Source organism: Podarcis erhardii (assembly GCF_964252035.2).
Source record: "Podarcis erhardii genome assembly, chromosome: 3".
NCBI lineage: Eukaryota > Metazoa > Chordata > Lepidosauria > Squamata > Lacertidae > Podarcis > Podarcis erhardii.
Window position 1 is genome coordinate 108,559,928 of NC_138507.1, and position 17,449 is coordinate 108,577,376.

A 17,449-nucleotide genomic window follows, 5' to 3' on the forward strand; every position below is an offset into this window, starting at 1 on the left:
AACAAAAAAAACACAAACAAACATAACATGACTTCCCCAAACCTCCCCTTCACTGCATACTTGTTTTAAATTTTTTTAGCAATCCTTCATCCATTTTTAAATTTAATTCTCTTTAAAGTTTTCTCGAACTCAATTTTTACAGCTGTAATTCTCTATATCAAATCCCTTAACATCTCAGCATTCCGAAATTTTGCAACAATTTTTAAGATACATTTTAAATTTTATCCAGTCCTCTTCCACTGTCTCTCTCCTCTGGTCACAAATTCTGCCGGTCATTTCTGCCAGTCCCATAAATTCAGTCACCTTGGTCTGCCATTCTTCCAGAGTAGGTAGCTCTTTAGTCTTCCAATACTTTGCCAAAAGAATTCTTGCTGCTGTGGTTGCATACATAAAAAATGTTCTATCTTTCTTTGGAATCATTTGGCCAACCATGCCCAAGAGAAAGGCCTCCGGTTTCTTTGCGAATGTCCATTTAAGGATTTTCTTAATTTCATTATAGATCATTTCCCAGTAGATCATTACCCACCTCTGTACACGAGGCAGAGGAATCTGGAAAACAGCTTTGCCAGATTTTCTCAAGACATTTGCAGGTGGTCCTTGAGAGAGCCTTGTCCTAAGCCAAGCTGTGCAGGTCTTTACAAGTTAAAGCCACTGATTGGTTTGGTCTTAATGATTCCCCCCACCCCACCCCCATGTTAGGGCACTAGCATGCAATGTGTTGCAAACAGATTGCCACTTTGGAAACCTGTACAATTGCAAACAGATTGCTGCTAGTAAACCTGTACAGGGCACTAAATTTGCAGGCACGTGGTGGGTAGAAGTACAAATTCTGCATGAGAAAGAATTTGGCTTCTACAAGGGGCATGTCTTGCCTTGAAACTTCCTGGGATTTTGTAAGTATATTAAAAAAAAACCCAGCAGGGAAGTAATTTGGCATTTTTTTAAAAGTTCAAAAATAATAAACCCTGGGTGGGATCCATATGGAGTTAAGTTGCATGTACAGTATGTCCCATTGAAATCAGTAGGAACTAATTTAGTGATTAACTTGTCATTGATTCTAATGGAATCTAAGGTCCAATTAACATAATCTGGATCCAGCTTATTATTAACTTCAAATTTTATTAAAGAAAATGGATTACCATAAACTACACTCAGTATTCCAGTATTTTCTTAAAAATTATCATTCCTGCTCAACTCTGCTGCTGCCTACCTTTACCCAAAAGACCCCCATTTTAGTTTATTGATAATTGCTGAATTCTATAATTTAACAAGCTTATCTCTAAGCTGAGGTATTCCATATATCTTTTATTTAGCATATAAAGGTTTTGCAGTTGTGATCATATTAAAAAAATACCTCTTTACATAAGTTCTTTTCTGAACTAAGTTAGTAAATTTTCAGATATTTTGGTATCTACATTTCAACAGCATACAGCCCCAGTGTACTTGAAACTCATAAGCATAGTGTACAATTATTTCAGGGGAGTTTCTAGGTTCTACCTTACATCCGGTTTTCTTTTTTGAAAAGGTAGTTAATCGGTAGCTCAGTCTATTCAGAGTAAGCGTGCAAAAGTTATCTCCAAATGTTCAGGGCCTAATCCATTTAGGTTCTGGACATAGTGAAAGGGGATGAATTGTGGTATTAAGTTCCATGCCTAAGCCTTTGCTAGCTGGTTAAAAAGGGAGGCCAGAATGATAGCGGTCTATACTTGTCCTGTCCTGAAATTTAAAGGACCCCATCTGCTCTGAAAACCAACGGAGAAAATAGAATACTATTTCTCGTTCATATAGTATCTCTATTTTTAATCCAGAAAAAGCAATAGTGCGCCAAGTATTAGAAACTTGAGAAATAACTAGTCTTACTCTTTGTGATTTCTGCATTTGGCAGTCCCTTAAGATGTTTCTCAGGCCTAGCTTAGACAACTCTGTTCCTCTTCAATCGTCGCAGCAAGAAAACAAACGCCACACTTTGCAGTCAGCTGCTCCTTCGTGATTCATCCTCCATTGGGATTAATTATTGATAATGTAGCTGCAGTAAGTTTCTATGGTAGGCGAAACGGCTTTGTCGGGCAAAGAACGCTGGCTCATTGCAATAGGAGAAAGCATGCTACTCTCCTTGGCTGTAGAGAGGTCTGGCTTCGGAGTGTGCATGGGCATGTTTCCTGCAGTTTGTTACGAGACAAATTAAAATTAGATTTTGTAGGAGGCGTGCGGCTCACTTTCTAAGCTACCCATTGGAATCGGGACTACCTGTCAGGAAATTCCACATGTATGGATTTTCAATTTGTGTTTTGCTAAATGATTCCTGTGCATTCTGCCATGTATTTTTGAGATATATATTTTTTTTCCGTTGCCCTTGTGCAATACACCTTTTGAGTGCTGTGACAGAAAGTATTGTTAAGAGATATACATCTGAGCCCACATGCTTGCCCGTCACACACATGAATTCATGTGTACAGCGGTTAGAATAAAGGAACCTTTTGCATGGAGTCACAGTGCTTTTGATAAAAATGTGTGCTTACCTTTAACCCTTATACATATACCCGGATCAAGTATATGTCACAATAGGAAGCAGTAAAGTTCAGTTTATTACATGGACATGAAAACAGAAGATACAAGTCCTGCAAATATGTAGGCAGCAAATGAGCATTAAGCACGTACATACACCTCTATTCTAAAGACTGGTTGGCATCCATCTGTCTCAGGAAACAATGGAGGATTGCACCTTCAGGGTTGAAGTCAAACCGTTGGAGAGTTATCGCAGCTACTGTGGCTGTAGAGACTGATACCAGATAGACAAGTTTTGCTGCAGCTGAGTGAGGTAGATAAAGGCATTAGATTAGGGGAGCAAAATTTTGAACAGGGTTCAGATGTTTGTTCAAGATTACACTGCAAGAAAAGAAAAGTGTATATCCAGAGGATTTGCAATTGTTATGGTTTGTATTAGAGCAATGTTGACAGCACAAGCCAAACAATCTATTCCTCCAGGGATTTGTGGTTTGATGTAAATCAGAAAGTGTAAAGTGAAGTCACTGGGGCAAACAGAATTCTAATCTAAGCATTCCTTGATGGGGCGTGAGCTAATTGTGACTAACCAGGAAAAGGATCTTTGGAGCACAGTAGATAGCTCAGTGAAAATGTGAGCCAGTGGCACTGTAAAAAATAAAGGCAAATTTTGTGCTAAGGATATTTAGGAACGTCTCATGATATTGGCAGCTTTATTTGCATCTATAGTGTGTTAAGTAGGACTACAGTCCACCTATATGGACCTTTGCTCTGATCCAGCAGCACTCTGCTCTGATCCAGCAGCACTCTTGTTTTCTTGCCTTTTGGAATGCGCACTTTATGCATCCAATTGCTAAGAACAATAGTTACTCAGTATGTGGCACTAGTGAGCAAACAGAGAGGCTCCCAGGGACCTCCTCCTCTGTGATTCCCCTGGGAAATTCAGCCAGACTTCTGTGACTCATGAGTCACCACCCGGAACTCAACTTCCCCTTCTGAAAAGGAGTTTCTACACAAAGCAATTTCACGTTTCCCAAGCTAGAGGCAGCGTTGCCACTTTTTCTTTGGCAACGCTCCTGCGCCTTTAGTACCCACAAGACAGGCAGAATGTTTGTCCTTCTAAGTGGCTTTTGGGGGCAGGATATAAACTCCACAAGCTGCAACTGCATTGGCCAAGAGTTACCTGTGCAATCTAAACCACCTGCAGGGAACAGGGCGTGTGACAAGTGTGGTGTAGTCACTGCACCCCTGCAGTGGAAGGCAGGTAAAACAGTGCTCAAATGACAGCCGAGGTGCCAGCTCAGGATCTGTGGATTCTGGCCCAGCTTGGCCACTAGCCTTCCTCACCCCTTGAACACTGTGTTAGAACATTCCACTGGCTACCTCAATAGGAATCCCACTGGCAGTACTTCTGCCTACCCCTTTAGCAAGCTGGAGAATAATGGAAGCAGTTGAACTGTTTTGGGTGTGGCAGTGTAGGTGGTGGGCAACCTGCCCATCCAATCCCCTTCCTAATGTGGATCAGGGGTTTGGATTGCAACTTGAATCAGTCTTGTCCGTGGTTTTAAAAGATGATAGCAGGCAAGACAGAGAAGGGATCTTCAGTGTCCTTGATGGCTCATTAAAACTTCTTGTTCTTTTTGTACTGTATTATGGATATAAAAAAGGTAAAGGTAAAGGACCCCTGGACAGTTAAGTCCCGTCAAAGGCGACTGTGGGGTTGCGGCACTCATCTCGCTTTCAGGCCGAGGAAGCCAGTGTTTGTCCACAGACAGTTTTCCGGGTCATGTGGCCAGCATGACTAAACCACTTCTGGTGCAACAGGACACCGCGACGGAAGCCAGAGCGCACAGAAACACTGTTTACCTGCCTGCCACAGCAGTACCTATTTATCTAATTGCACTGGTGTGCTTTCGAACTGCTAGGTTGGCAGGAGCTGGGACAGTGTTTGGAAGATTTGCCAACGTGGATGCCAATTTTAAAGCTTACAAAAGATCTTAAAGGCATGATGATGCATTTGCGGCTAGAAATTTCTAATAAAATAAGGGGTGGGGGGAGGAACAAGTGCTTGATTTGTGCAAGTACCAACCCCCCCCCCTTTTTAAGCAAGGCTTGTCTTTAACACTGGGACAAGCAAAAACGTAGGAGAGGAAACCTCCTCCTCTTCCCCATTGTTTCCTCTTCATGCCAGAAAAAGTTTTTTTGCTGAATTTGTTTTTAACTACACGATAAAGACAAAGCAGGCACTGTGCCATTAAAAAGACAAATCAAAACACCTTTCTGTGCAAAATTGCTCCACGCTCAAAAGAATGCCCAACTGTGCAAACACATCAGGTAAGTTCACCATAAACTACACACACACCCAGCCTACATGCTACAAACTTTGTAATAATTTATCACCTGTTTTTCCAAGTTTCTCTTTGTCCAGAATATGGGGTTTCCTGAAGGTTTAGATTTATTTTTTCTTGTGCAAGCATGCATCAAGGTCTGGCAACAGCAAAATACAGTCTGTGAGTTAAGTCAGCCAATGCTTGCTCAGTGCTTGGTGCAGATTCTTTTCATTTTCTGAGAACTGAGCAGTTCATTGTCGTATAGTGGGTGGGACATGCACCATAGCCCATAAAAAGTGCCTTCCACCCAAGCCAATACAATAAAGCCTGCAGTGTCGGGTGTGTAAAAGGAAACTCAACGGCTGCAGGCAAAGTCCATTTAGCAACTGCCAAACAGCAAGGTGGGGCAAAGTTGCCACTGCCTTTTTTCTCTTTTATGCTGCCGCACCTTAACATAGTAACTTTTCTGGTAACTGAACAAGAATAGGTACACCAGAATGCTAACTATCCCATGCATATTCCTCAAGCGTTGACTGTGTGAGAGCCATATATGAATGATCTATCAAAAAAACCTTGCTTAACAGAGACTTCTAATTTCCATGTTACCAAAACAACTATGGTATTTTTCAGTGCAGTCCGTTCTTGCCATTTAGGCAACTCCTGCAGCCAAGCTGGTGCCAAACGTCTTTCTCTGCTTTCCTTTGGACCACATCAAGGAGGCTGAGAGGGGAGTCTTGTCTGGGCAGTCCAGGACCTCCATACACACTGACCAGGCTTGCGCCCTAGTGAGGTCACTTTGGTGCTGCTAGCACAGTGCTCTGACTTCATCGCCCCTGGAGGCGCACTCCACAGTCCCTCGAGACCGACAGATGCCAACAACAACCGTCCAAGCCTTTGGATGCCAAATACCCAGCGTTGGGTAAACATTAAGTGAATCACACTTGCACAGGAGAGAACAGGTCCTCGGGAATCCAAACGTCCTTAGAGCAAAGGCAGCCAGCTAACTATGCTGAAGGACCTCGCTTCAGGAGGCCAGCACATTTCATCATTCATCATCATTTTTAATTTGTATACCACCTTTCCATCTTACAATACTCAAGGCGGTTTACAAGCTGAAGAAACAAAAAATGTACATTTTATAACAATCTAATGCAATACAAAAATGTGATAATAAAACATAACTTTAAAATAGGCAACCTCCATCAAAAAAGTAACATTCAACAATCATTAGAATAGTATAAAATAATAATATCGACATTTAAAGTTAAACAGAAATCCACTCAGCAGTTACAATAATATCTAAACTATAATCAATAAAACAACGGCAAGCCCACAGTACATAAAACAATACAGTACACAATGAGAAGCAGAGAGTGGGGCAAGGCAGGTGGAAGGAGGCCTTGCCTGATGGAGTCTCTCCCCTCATTTGGCCCCAAATGGCTTCATGAAAATAAAGCACCACTGAGGGCGCTAGTGCCTGTTAGGATATTGATGTTCTGTTCCGCCTTAAGAGGAACAGATATGTGGAGTTATTGTATGTCACATGTCTGTTTACTTCCAGCACAGTCTGCTGGGAACTTCCGTTGTATATTGCTTTTGCTGTACTGCTGTTTGCTTGGACACAAAGGGAAGCAGACATGTTTTTTCCTTTGTTCCTGAGCTATGCTGAATAAACGCCTGTAAATATTGCCTACACATGTCTCTGTCCGCCACTTCCGTTGTGGAGATTTATTCAATCTGCTGATAAAAGCGTGCTCAGTCTCCAAAGGGTTCGGAGGCTCGAGTCGCTGATTGATGCTGTTCCGAGTACCGGAGTTCGCCCAGCTGCCGGCAGGTGGCTGGAGCCAGCTGGGGGCCTGCCAAATGTCCCCGTCTCCCGGGACGCATCCCAACAGTGCCCTGAGTAGGTGGGATATCCTGACTGTTTTGTTCAAGAGGGCAATCTAGGCGAAAGGAAGCACTACAAATTCTTCAGCCAGTGCATACCCAAGGTTTGTCATTGCTTTTCTCCCAAGAAGCAGGCGTCTTTTAATTTCGTGACTGCTGTTACCATAGGGAAATTCTTGTTGCTGTGGTTGCTAGCTTCTTGCCCTCAAAAGGGATGGGAAGAGTCATATAGCATCTCCTCCTTTTGTTTTTCTCCTCTCTTACCCCTCCTGTTTTCTATTTGTGTTCTTTTTGTAAACTTCTAATCTATATCTGCTTCGTCCAATATTTTACGAACAGGGCATATCAATGATTCAATATAAATAAGAGATTTAACCTCCTATAGAATTCCACTTTATCTTACTGGTTTATCGCCTGTTAAAACCACAGACCTGGCTGACTCAGCTCTTGGCAAGTGCAAATCATGATTTGTGGAACACGTTTTATACACTACTGCCCCAACAGACCCAGATCAGCAAGAAGGCTCAACGGTTGCTGAACGTTACCTGGGGCTTTCAGAACAGCAGCTGGGTCCTGCCTCCAACCCTCAGCCACAAACTCTGTATCAAATGATCAACCTTGGACCTACCCATGCAAAACCTAGAAAAGGACTTGCATGTCAGATACTTCTACTGTATCCTGCCCCCATACCCTACTTAAAATGTAGTGTTTTCTTTTATTATCATATGTAACCTAGCACTCCAGGTGCTGGCACTGTTTGTTGCTGAAATTGCACTTTTAACACTGTGTCGAAAGAGAGCTGAAGGAATAGTTTCTGCAGCTAGTGTCTTAATTCCAGTGATTTCATGTCCCCAGTGAATGATGGTTGTATTCACTGTACACTATACCATCACACATATTTGCATTTTAGCTCGTGTTCTAGAAGAATGCTGTGGTCTGTGTCTGTGTGTTACGCAAGATTTTGGGCATGTGAAAGTGTGCATTTTTGCTGCTTCCCCTGCCCCCCGAAAAACACTTCTACATTCTGTTCACCGCAGTAAACACTTCTGCATTCTAATTCCAACATATTTCTGTTCTGGGAGAAGTCTGGAAAGCCACAGAAACCGACTAGAAAGTGAACAGAGAGTCTCTGCTATATAGAGGGCTCCTTCGCTACAGGCACAGTAGTTATAGGAAAGTGGGGCATACAGTTCACCATAAATACCTTTCTTGTTGAAAAAAGCAGGAGCCATGGTAGTACTCACCCTTTTTGTTTATGTTTATTTCCTTTGATTCCTCCTCCTGCCTTAGCTGGTTCTTGTTTTCTTGACAGTTGCATACAAGCTGCAGCAGTGAAGAACTCTGAGCATGTACAGAAACCAGAGGGTCATCGTTACACTTTGCTTCTGTTCAAGTATTTGACTCTTAATCAAGCTTGAGTCTGTACTTTCCTTATAAATTTAAACAAGGGTTTAAGTAAGCTTTAGGCTGATGACACACGAAAGCTTGTTTGTCTTGCGATACAGAAAGGTGTGGGATTTTGCTTTCTCTGAACAGGATTCCACCCCAACTGCTACCTTTATTTATCCACAATAACAAGACTTAACTTGCTACATATATTTGGGGAATTCTTGGGTGGTGCAATAAAGTGTGCTATGAAGTAGCGCTCACAGAAAATGAGTAACATTTCTCCTAAGAAATTTTAGGCAAGCCCAGAAGAGCAATTGTTTGGCTAAACTTTAAACACTCCTTGGTGCAATAACGTATTCCTCCCTATAAGGCGGATATATTGAACTGAGATTTTAGCGATCAATTTTTGCATTCTTGGTGATGCCACTCTGTTCGCTAGACCAGAGGCACTAGAAAATTAATACGCTTTCTTAAATATAACCTCCAGGTAGCTCTTTGCTTTTCTTAGGATGCCTGAAAGAGAAATGCAATATCATGCACATGGACTATACATTTTGCCCCATGTATTTGTTACAAGGGAAACTTATTACTGCTACTTAATTCCATACCCTCCAACATTTCTCTGATAAAAATAGGGACATCCTATTCCATTATTATTATTATTATTATTATTATTATTATTACCCCACCCATCTGACTGGGTTGCCCCAGCCACCCTGGGCAGCTTCCAACATATATAAAAACATAATACAACATTAAACATTAAAAAACTTCCCTATAAAGGGCTCCCGGTCTCACCTGTAAAGGCAGCCCCCATGACAGCAGGGGATCATTGCCAAACAAAAAACAAGGATACCAAATTCCCCCAGGTTCTCTGTTTAATTGGATCTTTAATTGGCTTTAAATTACCAGCATGTGATGGGAAAGGGTTGCAACAACGTACTGCTGAATATGCCAGCTACATGGATCAAAGGTTTGAATTAAGATAAGAATTTATTCGGCGTGAGGGTCGTTTGGGGAGAGGGAAGCCCATGGTTTGTTTATTCTAAGTTTCTCTTATATATTTGTGATTCAGCAACCCTCTCTGGAATATAAGATAAAAATATATTTACAAGTGAGGAAGTGATGTTGGAGTAGTATTGATATTAACAAGCAAAAATGGAAACTATGTGTGATCTGAAATGAAGGACGGAGGGGGAGAGGAAGCTCAAGTAGGTCTGTGTTGGAAAGACATAGTAATTTCTCTCACCTCTGTTTAAAAACAACAGACAAGGAAAAAGAGACTGAGATTTGTGGGTGCTACTGACAGAATGTAATCTAAGATAAAGTTTAATTGGGGCATAAATATCTTGCTGGAAGGAAAAGAATTGGGGGGCTGTGATAAGAATGCTGCAGAGATTATGGGAGTTGGAAAGGAGTATTAAATCTTCAGCACGTACGAAAACTGCCCACCTTTTCCTAGGAAGAGGGGGAAATGGTGAAGATCTGTGACAGAATGGTTTCTAGCAGAATGTCGCCTGTTCTGAGACATCGAAGCGAGGAACGCAGAGATAAGACCTCTGAGAAACTTCGATATTCAGTTCTGCCCGAAGCCACGATGGGAGAAATCAGCAGCTGGGAAGTGAAAGAGACAACACCATATATGGACACAGGAGGAATCTCCATGGTCATTTTCACACGCACGACAGAATAAAGATAATAGTTTGAGTTCTTCACTTGAAGCTTTATAAACTTATATATTGTTCCCAAGAACATTTTAATGGTCTGGCAACCCAACACAAATCTGCTTCTTAGTTTTGGTTCAAGAAAATTGTGTAAATCTCCTAGTAAAAATTCCACAGCAACATACAACCGATGTGTTTGTCATTTCAGCTAGTAGCCCATCAGATATTTTTTTAAGTGAGAATCTTTACGAAATAGGTTATTTTCAGAAAACTGTTCTTTGTATTTAGTCCTCCTCAGTTTTAGTACAATGAAGGGATTACCCAGAACCTGAAGTGAGATGAAAAAGCAAGGGCATGGGGTTATTTAATTGCTTCTGTCAGTAAGCGGTTGACATATTCACAGCAAACTTGAATTAAAGCCACAGACCTGTGTATTGACAGGCCCTCCATCTCTCTCACACAATTTTATGACTTTACTGCAAGATGCAACTTCGAAGGTAGTTCTTCTCCTTCTAAGCATGTCATTTTGCAGCACGTTTGGTGATGCCTATGTGGAATGTTTACTCTTATGAAGAATGTTGTTTGTCTGCTTTTGAGAAGACAGTGCTTAAGTCAATGTGAACTTTCATACTGGACATTTTAGGAAGGGGTAGGTGTGCACTTCTTAACAGGTCACAAAAGTGACTTTAGTGACTCATACCGTATCATGAGAGGAAGCAGAAAAGATTGCTATCACAAAAGTCCTGTACACTCAGGAGTATGAATAGAGCTGGTGGCTGTGTTTCAACTTGTTAAGCTACCATGTTGAAATGCAACATGTTCTGTAAATACGTCTTGTTGATAATAATATGCAAGCAATGAGTTCTGCTGCTCGTTTTAGTACTAAATTGCCAAAGCACGAGTACGACATTGCCATGAGAATATATGTATACAGTTCCTTTTAGATCAGCAAACTTTTTCAGCACGGGGCCGGTCCGCTGTCCCTCAGACCTTGTGGGGGGGCCGGACTATACTTTTTTGGGGGGGGAATGAATTCCTATGCCCCACAAAACTTTTTTTTGGGGGGGAATGAATTCCTATGCCCCACAAATAACCCAGAGATGCATTTTAAATAAAAGGACACATTCTACTAATGTAAAAACACAAGGCAGGCCCCACAAATAACCCAAAGATGCGTTTTAAGTAGAAGGACACATTCTACTCATGTAAAAACACGCTGATTCCCGGACCGTCCATGGTCTGTATTGAGAAGGCGATTGGGTCGGATCCAGCCCCCGGGCCTTAGTTTGCCTACCCATGTAAATTTAGATTAAGATCCCAGTTGTGCATTCAGGGCAAAATCCACTGAAAAGTCCTTTGCAAACTCCATTGGAATGAATAGGAGTGCAACTGTGCTCTTGCCCCCAGTCAGTTCCATAGGATTTGTGAAGGAGAATTCCCCCTTAATGGTGCGATGAGGCAAGAGCAGGTCAACTGGAATGCAGAAGGAATGGATAAATTCCAGACTAGAAATTATTAATAATCCTGGATGGAAGCAAGTGAGAAGCAAAAAAGTAAAGGATTAGTTAGTTCAGAGGTTTGAATTTGGGAGTTGTAGCCCCAGGGCAGGCTGGAGGATCAGATCAAGAAGCAGAACAGACCACATGTTATCCGCAAGGCAGGCATGCTTGGGGAGAAGCCAGAAAGTGGTTACTTAAAAGGACATAAGAATATAAGAAAAGCCGTGCCAAAGATCCATCATAGTCCGGCATCTTGATCAACTCACACTCACATGACTATGGGAACCCAGCCAGCAGGACTTGAATACAACAGCCCTCTTCCCAACAAGGAGTAAAGGGAAATTTCAAATGGAGACAAAATTTACAGACAGAGGGGGGCACAATGTCAATCTCTGGACATGTGCTTATACTAATGAAGTTGGTCAGGCAAGCAACTTCATCACGTGTGCTTTCCAGTTACTATTTTTTATCTGTTCTCTGTTGTAAAAAAATTGGAATAGCACACCTCTCCCTCTGGGAGCAGCACTACTGCTAAAGCTACAGTTCTAAATGCATGACTAATTTCAGACCAGTGTTTGGCTACTGCTGCCAGATAACTCCCTAGGGAGGGCATGAACCTGGCAACGAAGTGGTGCAGAATATATATTCCCTACCAAGAAGAATAAATGGATGCTGCAAATATTAAGTACTGAGTAGGATACAGTCAATGGGCAGACCAAATAAAAGAGAGAGAGATTAAGTCATGTATTCTATTAGATGGAGGTTTGCCAATCGGAAGGTCGGCGGTTCAAATCCCCGTGGTGGGGTGAGCTCCCGTTGCTCGGTCCCAGCTCCTGCCCACCTAACAGTTCGAAAGCACGTCAAAGTAGGTAAATAGGTACCACTCCAACGGGAAGGTAAAGGGTGTTTCTGTGCGCTGCTCTGGTTTCGCCGGAAGCGGCTTAGTCATGCTGGCCGCATGACCCAGAAACACTGCGGGCACACGCCAGCTCCCTCAGCCAGTAAAGCGAGATGAGCGCCGCAACCCCAGAGTCGTTCGCGACTGGATTTAACTGTCAGTGGTCCTTTACCTTTTTATACGTTTTACATCTAGTATACTTAGGAAGACCGATTATTGGAAACCACTGGAGTTCTCTCTTGCATGGGGCTGGCTGGAAGTTTGCCACAGGCATTTAGCTGACCACTGTGACAGCAGGATGCTGGACTCTATGGGCCAATGACCTAAGCCAAAATGTGTCATGAAAAAAGTGTGTGTTGTTTCTGTGTGACCAAATAATACGAGTGAGTAATAGTTTCCTCTGTCTAGCAGACAATGATCATGCTTTGCTTACACTGATGACGAACTCAAGAATCCACCCTTGCCCTTTGCTTCGCCTTTTAATTTCTCTCTTATCTTCCTGATGGTCTCCATTTGCCTGTTACTCCTCCTCGCCTAGTGCACGCGCGCGCTCTCTCTCTCTCTCTCCTGATTGCCCTTGGGCGCTGTATAAAAATAGCTTGCTGAGCTCATGGAAAGTTGTACCTGGTTCTCAGCACTTGGGTACCTCTGCCTGTTCTTCTTGGATCCTACACACAACTATATATGAAGTACTTTTTGAAGGGGGCAGATTGTACACTTGTACAAATAATCCGCTTACAGATAATGGAGCAGATAGACAAACTCACTTCATAAAGATTGCTTCACAAACATACTCTTGTGTTCCCCATCACCATGATTTAAAGAGTGGTAAAAAGCTGTGGTTGAGGCTTTGGGGAGCTGTCAATTAATTTTAAAAGTGTATTGGTTTTCCAAGGCCTTCTGTTAACAGCAATTATACTTTCTGATATACACACAACTCCTTGTGCTCTCTTTCTATTCTCACACACTTTTACTAGCATGTACACACAAGAAACAATAAAAGGAGAAAAAGCAATAAATCAAACAAAACAGGTAAAAGGGGGGAGCGAGAAAAGGCAGAAAGTGCCTGCTGTTTCTTGTTCTGATTCCTTTCTAAGATACTTGTCACCAGATAACATGGGTAGCAACAATATGGAAACTGAATAAGTTTTCCATGACTCTTTCATTGAATAGTTGTGGGCGGAACGGGGATTTTTTATGTTTTTGTTTCTCTGAGGGCTAAATCCATTGGAAGTAGCCATGGAATGCTATTATCAGTATTTAGTATAACAGGTTGCCATTTCTGTAATGCTTTAGTGTAGAATATGTTTTATAATTCTTGGCTCATTTGTGTATCACAATATTGTTTGTTCCTGGAGTATTTATACTTATTGGGTCTCTGTAGAATTTGAAGCAAGAAGGAAAGGAAGGAATGCTTGTCTCCCAGAAATGATTGCAGAAATGAGGGGAATAACTTTATGGCTTTTGTCACTGCCCAGAGGAACAAGGGACTCTGGGAAGTTGAATCCTTTCCCTTCCATCTAGGAAGAACACATGCTAAGGGAAAGACCAACCTTGCCCCAGTAACAGTAGGGAGCTTGCCTTACCCTACCAGAAAAATTACTGTTCCAACTCCCAGTTACCCTAGGACTGTGAAAACAAGGACACAGTGCCCAGAGGAACAAGGACCACTTGCTTTTGCACTTCTGTGAAAGAAAACACACTTGCGAGGCAGATCAGCTGAGCTCGACATAGCAATAAATGCCTGCTTACAATTCACAACTACGTACATTCCGGCATTACCAAAACAATCTCTCTCCTCTACCTTTTCCCAGCTACTCCACCTTACTTTGTGTGTCTTGTCTTTTTTGTTTGTATGCCCAAGAGCCTATGTCCCCCTTTTTTTATAGACAGTATCTGCCACAAGTATCTTATGTTATTTTTTATTGGGGTGAGCCGCTTTGGAAGACAATTTTTGTCTGAAAAGCAAAAAATAAAAATACAATAAATTATTGGGGAGAGGATTCATGTATTCAGATACCAAGGATTTCAGGCAGATTCCTCGCAGGTCTCTGGGTCTGGTGTATGCCCACTGCTCCATATTATAATTACAGCAGTATTGCCAGTAGTGAGTATGTGTGAAGGGCAATCCTGTGTCACAAAATGTACTTATTTAAAGCATTTCTATGCTCTTCTTCAGCCAAAAAGGCTTTCGGATCTGCTCAATAAAAAGCAAAGACAGTACCTCAAGCTAAACATTGATGGTCATGTGGCAGAGAGCGCTGATTCATCTGTAGTGCTTCTACTACATGTTTAGGGCAGTGGAGGGAAACCTGTAGTCCTCCAGGAGTCATTGAACAACTCCCACCAGGCCCAGTCAACATGGCCAATATCAGGTATGATGGACACTGCAGAACAGCAGCATGTGGAAGACCATGGGTTCTTCACACCTGGTTTCGAAGGACAGATCTGTCCCTTTTAAAAATCCGCATGGTCTTTGTGGTTGAAACTTGGCAACCAGGGTATGTTCTTTGTACTAAGAACAGGCAGAGATTATTTCTTGTGCGGCTACGAGTTTGAGCTCTATTTAATGGGAGAGGCCAGAGATTGGACCTGGAATGGGAGAGGCATAATGAGCACATCTCTTTCACTGAACTATGGCCCTGCTCCATGTTTTATGGTACCTGAAAGACCAACAATTTGATTGTGGCACAGCTTTTATTGTTGCCAAAGCTCCTCCCACAATAATTCTGTTTGTCTTAAAGGTGACACAAAGCTCTTTTGACGTTTGTTCCTTTTCCTTTTCCAGTTTGCTAGACATTCATAGACTCACAGAACTGTCGAGTTGGAAGTTAGTATTTCTTGAATATCTGCTCCCCCCTACCCCGTTCCTCTATACTGCAAATAAAAAAACCAAGGAAAATGCAAATAAGGAACTAGGAACTGGGAACCAACTTCACTCTCCTGTAAAACAGGATAGTTAAAGAGCGTTGGGAGCAGATCTTGACTATGCCCAACTCTGAATACAAAAGAGAGATTAAGGTGTTCAGAATCATTTTCTGTGGCTCTCAAAGCAGATTATGTGTGAGCGAATCTCAGGTTTCCCCCATAAATCTGATAAAGTAAGGTTATTAAGAAAAGCATGAACATACCAATGTAAAGCAGCTTCTTGCAGGTGGATCCAACAACAGGGTGGGAATACAACAGGAATGGCTTGGTATTAATAAGTATAATATTATCTCTTTGTCTGTGGGCCAGGGGTGGAGTACTTAGTCAGCTTTCCATGCCTCAGTAGGTTCTGCTGTCAGGTCAGCACTCCATAGAGACAGGTAGACTTATAAACAGCTTCCTTTTTAATAGGAACAATATATGACAACATAAATTTATTGCTGCTAAGCTAAGCTGAACAGCTCAGGCAGCTTTTTACTAACTCCAACATTATAGGAGGGAGAGAGATGGGACTACAAGGATTCTGCATGAGGATTCCTCTCCCTGAAACCTTTCTATTCCTGCTAGTCAATACAGAATGATGTAATGAAGAAATAATGCCCGAGTTTGCTTTTTTCTCCTCCCTTCCAATTCATTTTTCCTTTTGTGTTGTGCCTTTTAGACTATATGCTTGATGGCAAGGACTGTTTTATCATAGACCTTTGTAAGTCAATCTGGGCCATTTTGGGCTAAAGAGTGGGATTTATGCTTTAAAAAAATAAACATATACAGTATGCAGAGAGACAGAACAAGAGCCATACCTAGTGAGACTAAACTATAAAAGGGAAGCTCTGGGCTCAATTCAAAGTGCTGGTTTTGACCTGTAAAGCCGTAAACAGTCAGGTATTGCTTAAACAGCAATCCATCAAGGACCACTTCTCAAAAGGTCCATCTCTCTCCATAGGAACCAACTCAGACCTTGTGATCCCCTTAAGAACCAACCCGCCTCTTCTCATTTGAACCGACCTGGACTCTGTAATCATCATCTGAAGCCCTTCTTCTTGTCCCCCCTTCAAAAGATGTCTGGAGGGTGGAAACACGAAAATGAGCCTTTTTCTGTGGTGGTTCCCCATTTGCAATGCTCTCTTCAGGGAAGCTCCTTTGGCACCTTCAGTACCTATCTTTAGGTGCCAGGTGACAATGGTTCTCTTTAACCAGGCCTTTGGCTGATTAATATTCCATGGCCTTCAAGTGTGTTCATGGGAGTGGAGTTATTGGTTTTTGTTCTATTCTGTATTCTGTGTTCTCATTTTGTATTTTTAGGTTGGGAACTACCCTGTGATCTTCAGATGAAGGGTGGTATACAAATTCAATAAATAATAACAGAATAACAGAATAAAATAGAATTTTAGAGTTGGAAGGTACCACAAGGGTCAGTTATGTAGTTTTATTAGTGGACACTAGAAACACTGGTTCCATTAGAAGTCCTTGAAGACACATTTATTACAGCACAAGGAAGAAGCTTTTGATATATGCAGCTCACGATCCATCAACTTTAAAATTTGAGGGCATCCCCTATCCTTTCTGACTTTCCCCACAGGTGCCCTAAATTCCCTCTCCGTGTTTGCCACAGATTTCACCAGTGCCACCAATTTTTTCAGGCACAATTGCGACAGTTACCAGCAGGCAGGCAGGCAGTCAAAACCTATTCCTTGAACTTTAAATTCTTGCGGGCTAACTTCTTGGTTTCTTGTTGGGGTGTGGGGAGAAAAGGGACCGAGAGTTTTCAGTTTGCACACTGCGCTGCTATCCACCAGGCGAGCCCCAGCCTTCCCCAGTTGGACCAGCACACAGGTACAGTGGTACCTCGGGTTAAGAACTTAATTCGTTCTGGAGGTCTGTTCTTAACCTGAAACTGTTTTTAACCTGAGGTACCACTTTAGCTAATGGGGCCTCGCGCTGCCGCCGCGTGATTTCTGTTCTCATTCTGAAGCAAAGTTCTTAACCTGAGGTACTATTTCTGGGTTAGTGGAGTCTGTAACCTGAAGCGTCTGTAACCCGAGGTACCACTGTAAATTGTGAAAACACCAGCCATCCCCATTTTTTAAAGTTACATTCAGACGGCGCTCCAGCAGGATCCACCTGCATTCCCTCAGACAGCAGGTGCCCGGCGCCTCTTGCCTCAGCACCCGCCCCGTCCCTCCAAAGGTGCCTCGCGCCGGAAAAGTCCATATATGGGCCACCGGGCGGGCAGGTGAGCCTCTTTCGCCTGGGCCGCCGGACTCGCCCCGCCCCGCCGGCCGCTCCCAGTTTCGCTCAGGTGGCGCTGCGGGCTATAAGCGCTGGCGGGAGCCCCGAGAGACTCATTTGTCC

At 42.6% G+C, this 17,449-nt stretch overlaps 1 long non-coding RNA gene across 4 annotated transcripts in view; it reads right to left on the reverse strand.

Moving 5' to 3' along the window:
• LOC309338037 overlaps nucleotides 1–17,397 on the reverse strand; it is an 18,426-nt gene extending 1,029 nt beyond the window's left edge. The window contains exons 1-6 of one of the 4 annotated variants that reach the window (XR_014154605.1): nucleotides 17,258–17,397; nucleotides 13,998–14,127; nucleotides 9,561–9,722; nucleotides 7,964–8,060; nucleotides 4,903–5,944; nucleotides 527–2,886 (exon numbers count right to left, since the gene is read on the reverse strand). This is a non-coding gene — a long non-coding RNA (uncharacterized lncRNA). Of the gene's footprint in view, nucleotides 1–526; nucleotides 2,887–4,902; nucleotides 5,945–7,963; nucleotides 8,061–9,547; nucleotides 9,723–13,997; nucleotides 14,128–17,257 lie in introns of all 4 variants that reach the window. The other 3 variants (XR_014154604.1, XR_014154606.1, XR_014154603.1) reach the window with 3 other exon arrangements.
• Nucleotides 17,398–17,449: the final 52 nt, after the last annotated feature.